Below are 11,946 nucleotides of genomic sequence, written 5' to 3' on the forward strand. Positions count from 1 at the left end.
AGAACAGTATGCCGTATACGCCAGATCCCTTGAAACAAATGCTGTGCAGATGTTTCTTCCCTGCAGCGACTGTGTCAAGCAGCAAGGATGGAACGGCTTCCTGCACGCTGGTTCCTCTTTCTGGTCTGGTTTTGGGGGATATGGGACAGGATCAGACAGATTTCTCAGTGTCTTCTCCCAAAACTCCACTGTGGTTTCCCCAGACCTGCCTGTCATGGGCTCAATCTGGATGTTCCCTGAGCTGGGCACTCCCGAGAGGTGACGGCAAACACCTGTGGTGTGAAGGCTTGGGTGATGGATGCAGTGAGGTTTCCTTCGCTCTGCGGGTGTCCCTGTAGGGAACCTGGGCTCTCAGGATTCCTGCCGTAGCTGGGCCAGGCCCTGAGGGAAAACACCTTCCCTGCTGGGAGAGCTTTCTCAGCATCTCTCAACTCCTGTGATCACCTGAGCAAGTCCAGAACTGGACACTTCTGATGGTAGCTCCCAAAAAGAGACTTGCACGGCACAAGGGAATAAGAGCATGGGTTTTTCAGGCCGGCAGACCAGTGCTCAGATATCGGCTTTACCACTTAACCAGCCATGTGACCTTGAGCAAAGTGCCTATCTCCCGGTGGTAGGCTGATGGTGACCCCAAAGATATCAAGGCCTGATCCCCAGGACCTGCAAACGCTGCCTGCTTTGGGAAAGGGTCTTTGCAGATGTGATTAAGTTGAGGATCTTGATATGGAGACACTGTCCTGGAGGAGCTGGGTGGCCCTAAATGTAGTCAAAACGCCTTTCTAAGGTAGAGGCAGAGGAGACGACCCCCACACCGAGGAGGAGGTGCTGTGAAGACGAGGCTGAGAGACACTGGGAGATGCTGGCCTTGAAGATTGGAGCGACATGGCCTCAGGTCAACGACTGACAGCTGCCACCAGAAGCTGGAACAGGTAAGGGACGGATTGTCCCCTACAGTCTCTGGAGGGAGCATGACCCTGCTGATACCTTGATTTCAATCCTCTGGTCTCCAGAACTGGGGGAGAATACGCTTCTGTTGGTCTGAGCTGCCAAGTGTGGAGGGATGTGTGACAGCTGCCACAGGAAACCCACCTGCCTCCCGGAGCCTCAGTGTCCTTGTTTACAAAAACTTACTGGCCCGATGGGTGGGGAAGAGAAATGCTCTTTGAAGGCTAGGAGGTGGCGACCGCAGGCCCCAGGCTCCCCACTCCTCCTTCGACCTCACCATACAACGTGACCCAATCGGTTATACTGACAGGACCGGGCAGTGGGTCGGAGTTCTTCTGATTGACTCAGTGTCTCTCCGGGTGGCTGGGCTACAAGGAGCCTCCTCAGGTTCCCGGGGCCCCTGTTTTCCACCTTGTGGGCCAGAGGTTTGGGAAGAAAGAGAGAGCAGTGAGGCCCAAGAGAGAGAGGAGCCGAAAACGGGGAAGAAAACGTTGTGGAAGAGACACATGCTGGGCAGGGTGTCAGAGAATGAGCTGGGGAATGGGGGTCCTGAGAGATCCCACCAGGTCCTCTGGCTGGCACTGGACAGGCCGGGTGAGCCCACCCTGGGGACACCTGCCAGCACTCGCCCCGGAAAAGCCCTGCTTGTCTGGAAAGCCGGCACCTGGTTCCCAAAACTCCTGGAGCTGCACACTCGAAGCCCACATGGCCATGGTCGGGTTGTGTCTTTTCCAGAAACAGCGCACAGGGAGGGCTCACTGAGGCACCCCTAGCGCTGAGCACACAGTCAGCGCTCAGTACATATTTGTCAAGCCCTGGCTGGTGTGGCTCAGTTGGTTGGATGTCGTCCCATACATGGAAAGTTCCCTGGTTCAATTCCCAGTCAGGGCACATGCCCAAGTTTTTGGCTTGGTCCCCGGTAGGGGGCAGCTCCGATTGATGTTTCGCTCTCTCACAGATGCTTCTCCTCTCTCCCTCTCTCTCTCTCTTACCCCCTCTGGAATCAATAAAATAAAATCTTTTAAAAAAATATTTGTCAAGAGGACAGATGAGTGAACAAAGAGGCCCAGAGTGAGAGAGGCCAGTCTAAGATGAGGGCCTGGGAGGGGCCGATTTAATGAGAACATTACCAAGGACCAGGCATTGAATCCAGCATTAAGAGAAACTGGGAAAACGGAATTAGCCTTTTCGTTATACCATTTGATCTGATCTTGTATCTATTTGAAATTTTCCATTGAAAACAATTTCTCCCTGGGATGCTGAGGCGGCCGGAGATCCACACCTGGAGACTGGCCTGGGCCTCTCCCTCTGGGTGAGACCTGGGAGCCCAGGACGCTGTGGGCTGGTGCGGGCTCTGGCGCCACCTGGCGGCCATCGAGGGGTCGGCACCCTGTGATGCTCTCCAAACCCGGGAGCACCCGCTCCGCAAATGGGGTGCTCCAAACCCCACGCCACGCCAGGTGTGGACTCACCTGATGCTGCCTTGGCCCCTTCAGCACCCAGACCAATTATACCCTTTCGGGACCCTAACCTTTGACCCTCACTTCCCACTCCCCGGTGGAGGCCACATGGCTCCTCCAGGCCGGGGTGTGAATGATAGGCCAGGGCCAGGCTCGCTAGGGAGCCTCCTGAGTGTGGGGATAGCCCGGCCCACCCACACGGCACAACCAAACACCTCATGGTCTCACTTTTTGTGATGTTATCGAAATTATAGTTTAAAGTCATATACGCAGACTTGTAAGAAAAGGCAGTTCCCAACTCCACACTCTGAACTCTTCCAGCTGATTCTTCATTTACCGCCATATCTCCAACCACAAATCTGCAGTCTCAGCTCTCCCATTTCGGGTGTTCTCTGCTGAGGATGGAGAAGGACTCAGCACTTCCTACCCCCCCACCACACACACACACACACACTTCCTGTCTTCTCCCCTCCCAGGTATATGTTTTTTGGGGTTAAATCAATTTTCAGCATTTATGTTAATACAGTAGAGAACTATTAGTAGATGACTATGAACTGTATATGATGATCAGTTTTCTTTTAAGCTACCGTCTTTTATTTACTCTGGATTTAATCATTTCCTCACAGGTTCTTTTGCTCAGTTCTCCACATGTTCATTACTACATCACCACCAAATTCTTGCCCAGTTGTGTAAATCTCCCTTTGACAAATTCAAATGTGGCGGATACTCAGTCTTGAATGATTCTTTCCCAGGTCCTTCTGCTCTGCTCCGATGTGAACGGGCTGCTATTTGTGCCTGGTGCCACCTGGCTTCCTGGAGCTCCGCCTCTCCCTTGAGTGGCAGCCCCAGTTTCCTGGGCCCCTTTTATTCTGCGATTTTGATTGACTACAGTAGCTTCCTGAGACAGGATGCTTCAGAGGTGAACTTTTGAGATGTGTCATATCTGACTAGGCAGGGGTTCCGTTCAGAATGAATCCAGTGCTTAGTTTTGCATAAAGGTGGCTGGTAGCGAGGAATGGTGATGGTACCATTCCTCTTGGTGAGGTTGGGGTCAGCTCCTCAGTGGCCTGCACGGAGACCTATACACACACAGAGCTAAATACACTGTGGGGTCACCGCCTGTCGGGTTGAATTGGTTCCCCAAAGACGCTGAGGTCCTAACCCCAATACCTGTGAATGGGACCTTACTTGGAAATGGGGTCTTTGCAGGTGATGTGTTAGGATGAGGTCATGAGGGTAGCCCCAACCACTATGACTGTGTCCTTATAAAAAGGGGGACTCGGACACAGAGACAGAGACACAGGGGAAGAATGCCATGTGGCCATTGGGGTTCTGCTGCCACAAGCTGAGGAACGGGGACGTCTGGCCTCCAGGACCTCGAGACAGTGAGCTCTGTAGTGTAAGCCGGCCAGTCACGTTTGTGTTCCTCACGCGCTGCCCAAAGCATCACCTGCTTGCCTCCCGCCCGCCAGGCTGCTCTGCTGGTCTGTCTGTTGGCCTCTCCTGGATGTTTCCCAGCCATCAGTGGGCGACACCAATAAGGCGGGTCAGGTCCCCCTGGCCCACAGGCAGAGCGTGGAACCGTAGCTCTCTACCAACAGACCGGAGCCTACCGTGCTCTTAGCACAGAGCATCAGGTGAGGCCCGGCTGGTGGGGGCCGCCCAGCCCCGGCCTGGAGAGCCAGGTCTCCTTCCAGCTCTGTCACCAGCAGGGAGCAGAGCCTCAGTAGCTGCCACCACTCGGGCTCCTCGCTGGGAGGTGAGGCCTCTGCTGGCCTTGGGGAAGGCGTTCTTGGCTGTCATGAGAACTGGGGAGCTTCTGGCATGTGGGGGGATGGAATGCGAAGCACCCTGCGGCTGCAGACACAGAGCCTGCCCTGCTGGAGTCCAAGGAGGCCTGGGAGGCTTGTGGTGTGAGCTCCGACCACTTGCTTTTCTAGAAAGGGCATGTCATTCCTGTGTTCCTTAAGTCCCTGCTAATTTAATGTCATTTGCATCTGCAGCCTTTTAGGCTATTTAACTTGTAAATTTCCCTCAATAATTCCAGCTACATTACTTTCAGAGTCCTGATTGCAGCATTTAAATTTTTTAGTATTCAGTGCACCTCCCTCGCGCCACAGGCATCATCAAGGGAGTCAGAAAGGCCGGGCCCTCCAGCTCCCTGAAGGCCTGGTCCCCGGGGATCGATGTGCTGAGGCTCCGAGGGGAAACAGCGGCACAAAGGGCTTGACCAAGGTGCCTGTAGCTGACCAAGTCCTCAGCTGCTGGTGCAAACCCTGCCACACAGTTCACAGGTTCCCCCTTTGTCTCCCCACAGCCCCATCCCAGGTTCACCCCGCACCCTTCCTGGTCCTGCTCTGAGTCTCCGGGCTGGCCTTGGCAGCTGGGCCCCTCCTGAGGCTACCGAAGGACCCCAGCCACCACCCACAACCGCACCCTCACTCCCCGACCCGTGCCACCATACCCTAAACACACACACACCCGCCATCTCATTGGCATACAAAAAGACACTTGTCACTGCAGATACTGGACACTTTAGGAGCTGGGTAACAGAAAAAGGGGGCAGACACCCTAACCGGTTTGGCTCAGTGGATAAAGTGTCGGCCTACGGACTGAAGGGTCCCAAGGTCGATTCCGGTCAAGGGCATATACCTTGGTTTCGGGCACATCCCCAGTGGGAGTGTGCAGGAGGCAGCTGAATTGATGTTTCTCTCTCATCGATGTTTCTAACTCTCTATCCCCCTCCCTTCCTCTCTGTAAAAAATCAATAAAATATATTTAAAAAAAATAAAAAGGGGGCAGAAACCACACAGATATTTCCTATCATGTCACAGGCATTTTTTAAATCTGTAGGCTCATTTGGCCCCTGTCTATTTTTTTAAAAATATATTTTTATTGATTTTTTACAGAGAGGAAGGGAGAGAGACAGAGTCAGAAACATCGATGAGAAACATCGATTAGCTGCCTCCTTCACAGCCCCTACTGGGGATGCGCCCGCAACCAAGGTACATGTCCTTAACCGGAATCGAACCCGGGACCCCTCAGTCCGCAGGCCAAAGCTCTATCCACCGAGCCAAACAGATCAGGGCAACCACTGTCTATTTTAAGTCTCCCTAGCTTCACACAAATGTGCCCCCTTTTCCCGGGATGTGCAAAGAATTCTTTTTCACAGAAATGGTCATGTCTTACTTTGTACTGTGGTTTGGATTGGAGAAGGTCATGTTATATTTGATATATATTTGAGCTGGAATGCCTAACTGCATCCACTAAATGTGGCAGGAATACATCTCCTGCCTCCTGTACTAGATGATGTGAGAAATGCTCATCACCTGTCCGAATTAAAACAACAGAGTGGGAGGGAGAAGTTTGGCAAAAACTAGACATTTAATACGTTCTCGAGAGCGGGTGTCAGTCTGGTTGTACAGGCACGCGTGGAGTAGTGATCACAGCCTATTTATTCCCAAGGTATGAGAGTCCCTCCTCCGGTTCCTCATTGGCTGAGCACTATGGGGTTAATAGTAGGTTTGGCTGTCTCCCATTGGGCCATTAAAAACAATGGGCTGATGTCTTTTCTAGTTGCCTCCACCTCCTCCTGTCTAGTTGAGGGGGCACTTCAGGGGTTTCCACTGTGATGCTGGCCCACGTGCACAGTTCTTTATTCCCTACTTCTGTTTGCCCTGGGGAAATTCAGTAACCGTTTCCATTAAAAGTTGACTCTGCTGGAGATGGATCCCAGAGGCTTATTTCCTACAGATGACAAGCCCCTTGAGGGCAGAGGGAGGGTTAAAGCTGGGGGAATTCAATGCTCAACCTCACTGAGCCACACCCAGCCAGGCCCATTTACTCTTTTATATATATAACTATTTTTATTGATTTTTTTTCTTTTCTTTTCTTTTAGAGAGAGAGAGGAAGGGAGAGGGAGAGAGAGATAGAAACATCAATGATGGGAGAGAATCATTGATTGGCTGCCTCCTGCATGCCCCTAACTGGGGATTGAGCCCACAGCCACATGCCCTTGACTGGAATCAAACCCTGGACCCTTCAGTCTGCAGACCGACACTCTACCCACTGAGCAAAACCAGCTAGGACCCATTTACTCTTAAGTGTCCTAGGTTTAGGGAAGATAGGATTTACTAGGTGGCTGCAAACTGCTGTTTAACTGTCTCAGTTTCCCTATTCCACTTTTCCTAGTTTCTTACTATTCTAAAATAGTCTTAAAGGGAGGGTTACTGGATTAAAAGGTTCTAGCTTAAAAATTTTTCTTGTATTCATTTTCCCTCAAATTATACCAATGTATACCCTCATCAATGTATTACCCTTGTCAGCCTTGGATATATTATCAAACCTGTGCCAGTCTAACAGCAGGCAAGTGACTTCTCATTGCAGTGAAATTTTTTACTTACTAGAGACCCGGTGCATAAAATTTGTGCGGGGGGGGGGGGACGGGGAGGGGAGTCTCTCAGCCCCGCCTGCACCCTCTCACAATCCAGGACCCCTCAGGGGATGTCCGACTGCTGGTTTAGGCCCAATCCCGCAGGAATCTCTATGGGATCGGGCCTAAACCGGCAGTAGGACATCTCTCTCGCAATCCGGGACTGCTGGCTCCTTATTGCTCGCCTGCCTGCCTGATCCCCCCTAACTGCTTACCTGCCTGTCTGATAGCCCTTAACTGCCTCTGCCTCGGCCTCGGCCACTGCAGCTTTGTCCGGAAGGTCATTTGGAAGGATGTCCAGAATGACGTCCAGAAGGTCGTTCGGCCATCTAATTAACATATTATGCTTTTATTATTATAGATTATTATAGATTATTACTATAAACTGGAGGGGCTGACCATCTTTTCAAATGTTTGTGGGTCAGTTTCATTTTTGTGTGTGTGTGAGGTCTTGTGGTTTCTAGTTATTGCTGGGCTCCTCTTTTATTTAAGAACTAGAGGGCTGGTGCATGGATTTGTGCACATTGAAAGTAAATTAATTAGAAGGTGGCCAGCAGAGCGGGACTGGAGAGACAGGCCAGACACGCCCAGGAGCCAACCTCCAGTGGTCCTTCCCCAGCCGGCCGGCTGCACCTGGGGCGGTGCCAGGGCTCAAAGGGCGTCTGCGAAGTGAGCGGGGTCCCTCCGGCAGATGGGGTCCCTTGGCCTGGCCTGTGGGAATCAGGCAGAAACTGGCAGTCCGACATCCCCCAAAGGGTTCTGTAGTGCTAGAGGACACTCTGCAAAGTTGCTGTCGCTTGGCAGCTCCTGCGTTGAGCATCTGTCCCCTGGTGGTCATTGTGTGTCATAGGTATTGGCCAGTCGGCTGGTTGGCCAGTTGGCCAGTGGCTTAGGCTTTTATATATATAGATGTCCTTGAGCTTTTTAAGAGAGAAATAGAGGGCAGATTCCACCAGTAGGTCATGGAGTTTCATGCCTGTCGCATAGTAGGTACTCAATAAAACTGTCAAATTAATGCGTGATCATCAAGGTCCCACTTGGTGAGGTGTGTGGGGCACTATTCTGTCCTGCTCTTTGCCCTCCTGGCTGATTCTGGGGTTGGGTAGAGGAGTAACATCTTTTTCTGCTTTTGGGGGGAGGGAAGCCAGGGTGGATATAGGATAAGATGGTCCAACGTGAACAGGATGCTGACTCACACAAGGCTCAAGTTTTATAGTGAAGATCCCAGGAAATACTCCAGGGAGGTGCGGCTTGCAAAACTGGCACTTACTTAGTTCTTGCAGGGCGCTTGTCTCCAGCTCAGACCAAGACAATTCTGACTTGTACCACCAGAAGGAGCCCTACCCTGAGACAGACCTTGAAGTTTGGGGAGGCATTGTCTTCAAAGTTTGGAACTACCCTGTACCCGTCACATTTTTTTGTTTTCCACCTACAATTTTTCCTCATGTGTTTAAGTGGATGCAATTCCCAGTTTATCATAAGTAATAGATTTTAAAATATATTTTGATTTTCAGAGAGGAAGGGAGAGGGAGAGAGAGAGAGAGAGAGAGAGAGAGAGAAACATCAATGATGAGAATCATTGATTGGCTACCTCCTGCACGCCCCCAACTGGGGCTCAAGCCCGCAACCCAAGGATGTGTCCTGACCAGAAATCAAACTATGACCTCCTGGTTCATGGGTCGATGCTCTACCACTGAGCAACACTGGCTGGGCAATATTAATATCTTTTTAAAACAAAACTCTTATGTGACTTTGACTCTGTGTTCAGTGATATCTAAATACCATAGCAATTTGATACTCACTATTTAAAATGCATAAATAAGTTATTCTTTTTAAAAAAAAATAAGTTATTCTAAAAATAAACAAATAAATAAAAATCAAAAAATAAGTTATTCTTTAATGGTTCTTTTTTCTTCATAAGAAAAATTTTATCTTAATATATGTTATGTTTGGAAGCCTTTTATGGATTATCCTTGTCATACTTCTCAACAACAAAAATATAAATTAAAATTGAAAATAATTTCATATCCTATGAACAAAAGTCTCTAAGTACTGTGTCAACAATAAATACAAAGTTAAAAAAAGTCTCTAGGCACTGAAAAGTTTCTTATTAGTAATGCACATTTGATTAAAGCAATATAAATATGTTGCCAATTTTGATAGTTAAATGTAAAAAGGTAACATTTTATTGGAAATATATCTCTTAATGAGGTGAATAAGATTGTTTTCATTTTCCAATCAGTTTATCTCTCTGCTGGATTAAGACACATTATTTTTATTTTGTGTTAATCCTCACCCAAGGATATTTTTCCATTTTTATTTATTTTTTTTGCCATATTCCTTTTGGGGGGGGGGGCCGGATTCCATTGATTTTTAAAAAATATATGTTTTTTATTGACTTCAGAGGAAGGGAGAGGGAGAGAGAGAAACATCAATGGTGAGAGAGAATCATGGATTGGCTGCCTCCCTCCCACTGGGGATCAAGCCTGCAACCTTGGCATGTGCCCTGACAGGGGACTGAACTGTGACCTCCTACTTCATAGGTCGACGCTCAACCACTGAGCATCGGGCTCCATTGTTTTTAGGGAGAGTGGAAGGAAGGGAAAAAGACAGAGAGAGAGAAACATTAATGTGAGAGAGACGCATCCATTGGTTGCCTCCTATATGCACCCCGACCGGGGTGGGGACCAAGCCTGCAACCGAGGTATGTGCCCTTGACCGTAATTGAACCTGGGCCAAGGCTCTATCTACTGAGCAAACTGGCCAGGGCAAGACATACTATTAACATCAATTCTATTCCTTTTTTTTATTGTTATAAATGCTGGTACTGAGAAGCTTTTTCACATAAAAAGTAGAAGGGAATGGAGAATTTGTTCTTTTTTACAGCCACAGAATAGTTTGAATCTTTTCTTTTTTTTAATTTGAAAAAATTTATTTGAGAGAGAAACATTGATCTATTGTCCTACCCACCTATGGCAGATTGGATGACACTCTAACCAACCGGACTGCCTAACCTGGGCTGTTTGAACTCTGAGTTACAGGCCAGAAATCGCACAGTAACCCACCTTTAGTAGTTTTTGTAATGATGTATCAGCTGACGATACAATCAAATTTTGTTATCCTTCCTCGGTTAGGCAGGGTGCCTGTGGTATTAATATTGTCTTCCCTCGGTACCAATGCCACATACTGGGGTTCTCCTCCACCATGGATTCATTCCTTCAGTTTGGGAGGAAATACTTCATTCCTTATGATCAGTGTGGGCTGCACTCTTACTAGTTTTTACTTAGAAAATAGAGATGGTGGAGATTTCTGATTTTATCTTTTAAATTAAAATTTTTTTTATTGATTTCAGAGAGAGAGAGAGAAATAGAAACATCAATGATGAGAGAGAGCTGTTGATCAGCTGCTATCTACACACTCCCTGCTGGGGATGAAGCCTGCAATCCAGGCATGCACCCGCCGACACTCCTGGTTGGGAGTGGTCAATGGCAGCACTGGGCCAGAGCCGCCGGGCCGATTTTACCTTTTAAATTGTCATGTATAATATGTGATTCACAAGTCTTTTCTGGAATTAAGTTTTTGTGGTTTTTTAAATTTCTTCATTGAGTTTAGCGAGAGAGAGAGAGACTTGGGTTTGTTGCTCCACTAATTTATGCATTCCTTGTTGATTCTTGTATGTGCTCTGCCCAGAGATCGAACCCCCAGCCTTGGTGTATCGGATGACACTCTAACCAACTGAGCTAACCCATCAGGGCCTGGAATTAAGTTTTTTAAAAAGTAAATTCCTGGGGAGTTTCTCAAACTGTAAACCTACAGCAATGATTAGCTACTTTGTCTGCCTCGTTACCTTAGTTTTCATTCGCCCTTAAACTTAAAATCATAAAACTAATATTATATTAAAATTCATTTTAACATTAAAAATGGGTTAAACAACAAAACAAATTATCCTGAACTGAATTCAGCAGCACTGGTACTATGGTTTGATAACTTCATCATCTCTGCCCTGTTTAACTTTTCAGAGTTAGTATATCACCTACCTGTCCATTAGGTGATAAATGGATGCACTTGGGTTTAACCTCTGGTTCGACTCCTGTCAAGGGCATGTACATTGGTTGCAGGCACATACCCAGTGGGGAGTGTGCAGAAGGTCGCTGATGAATGTTTCTCTCTCATCGATGTTTCTAGCTCTCTATTCCTCTCCCTTCCTCTCTGTAAAAAAATCAATAAAATATATTAAAAAAAGAAAAGAAAAAAGAAGAAGAAGACAGAGAACACAGTTGGGACCAGGTGGATCACTTCCTGGATGAGCAAACAGTGACACAGCCTGTAACCAGAAGCTCTATTTATAATCAGATCACACAAAGCAAAACAAGGGGAGTGGTCAGCGTTCTTGCGTGTTTCAAATTTATTTCAAATCTATTTCCTTACTCAAGCCTTGTTTTGGCAGCACTTGCTGCACCTCCCACAGCCCATTAGCTACCTAGGGACAAGGGAGGACTCTAAGGCCAAGCTTAATTGTGCTGGCTGGGACTTGTATGTGGCTCTGCTCCCTACACATAACTTCTTTCAGCTTCTATCATCTTCAAGGGTGATTGAGATTATATATTCCCAATCAGGGGGGAGCGTATTTCCCTCTCTACCTGCTTGTCTTCTCTGTTCTTTCCATGTTCTTCTGATCCAGCCAATATGCTGAATAAAATGGCCATGTCTCCAAATATGGTTATCAGTGACACTGAAGCCTCCCAGGCTGAAACTGAGTCATCATTCAAACTCCCTGAAAATTCCAGCTTATAACCACTCCCCAGAAAAATACTTATAAATAGAGAACTCAAGAATGGACTTCGTTTCTTTTTCAATCCACTTCCCCATTTATAAAAGATTAATTTACCACACAACTTAACCCAATGCATATATATTGCTCTTATCAAAACAGCTATAAATAAAGCTGAAAACCCAACTTCCTGTTACTTATTACTTTTCTAGTAAGTACTGGTAACATTCAGCATTAAATTTCACTGTCGTGCGAAGGATGTTTAAGGGTTTTCTGATTTTACTCCATCAGAAGTAAAATCCCTTCTGCAAATGTTCCCTAATCCCCTCCCCTCCCCC

Source organism: Myotis davidii, unplaced genomic scaffold (genome assembly GCF_000327345.1).
Source record: "Myotis davidii unplaced genomic scaffold, ASM32734v1 scaffold762, whole genome shotgun sequence".
NCBI classification, from domain to species: Eukaryota; Metazoa; Chordata; class Mammalia; order Chiroptera; family Vespertilionidae; genus Myotis; species Myotis davidii.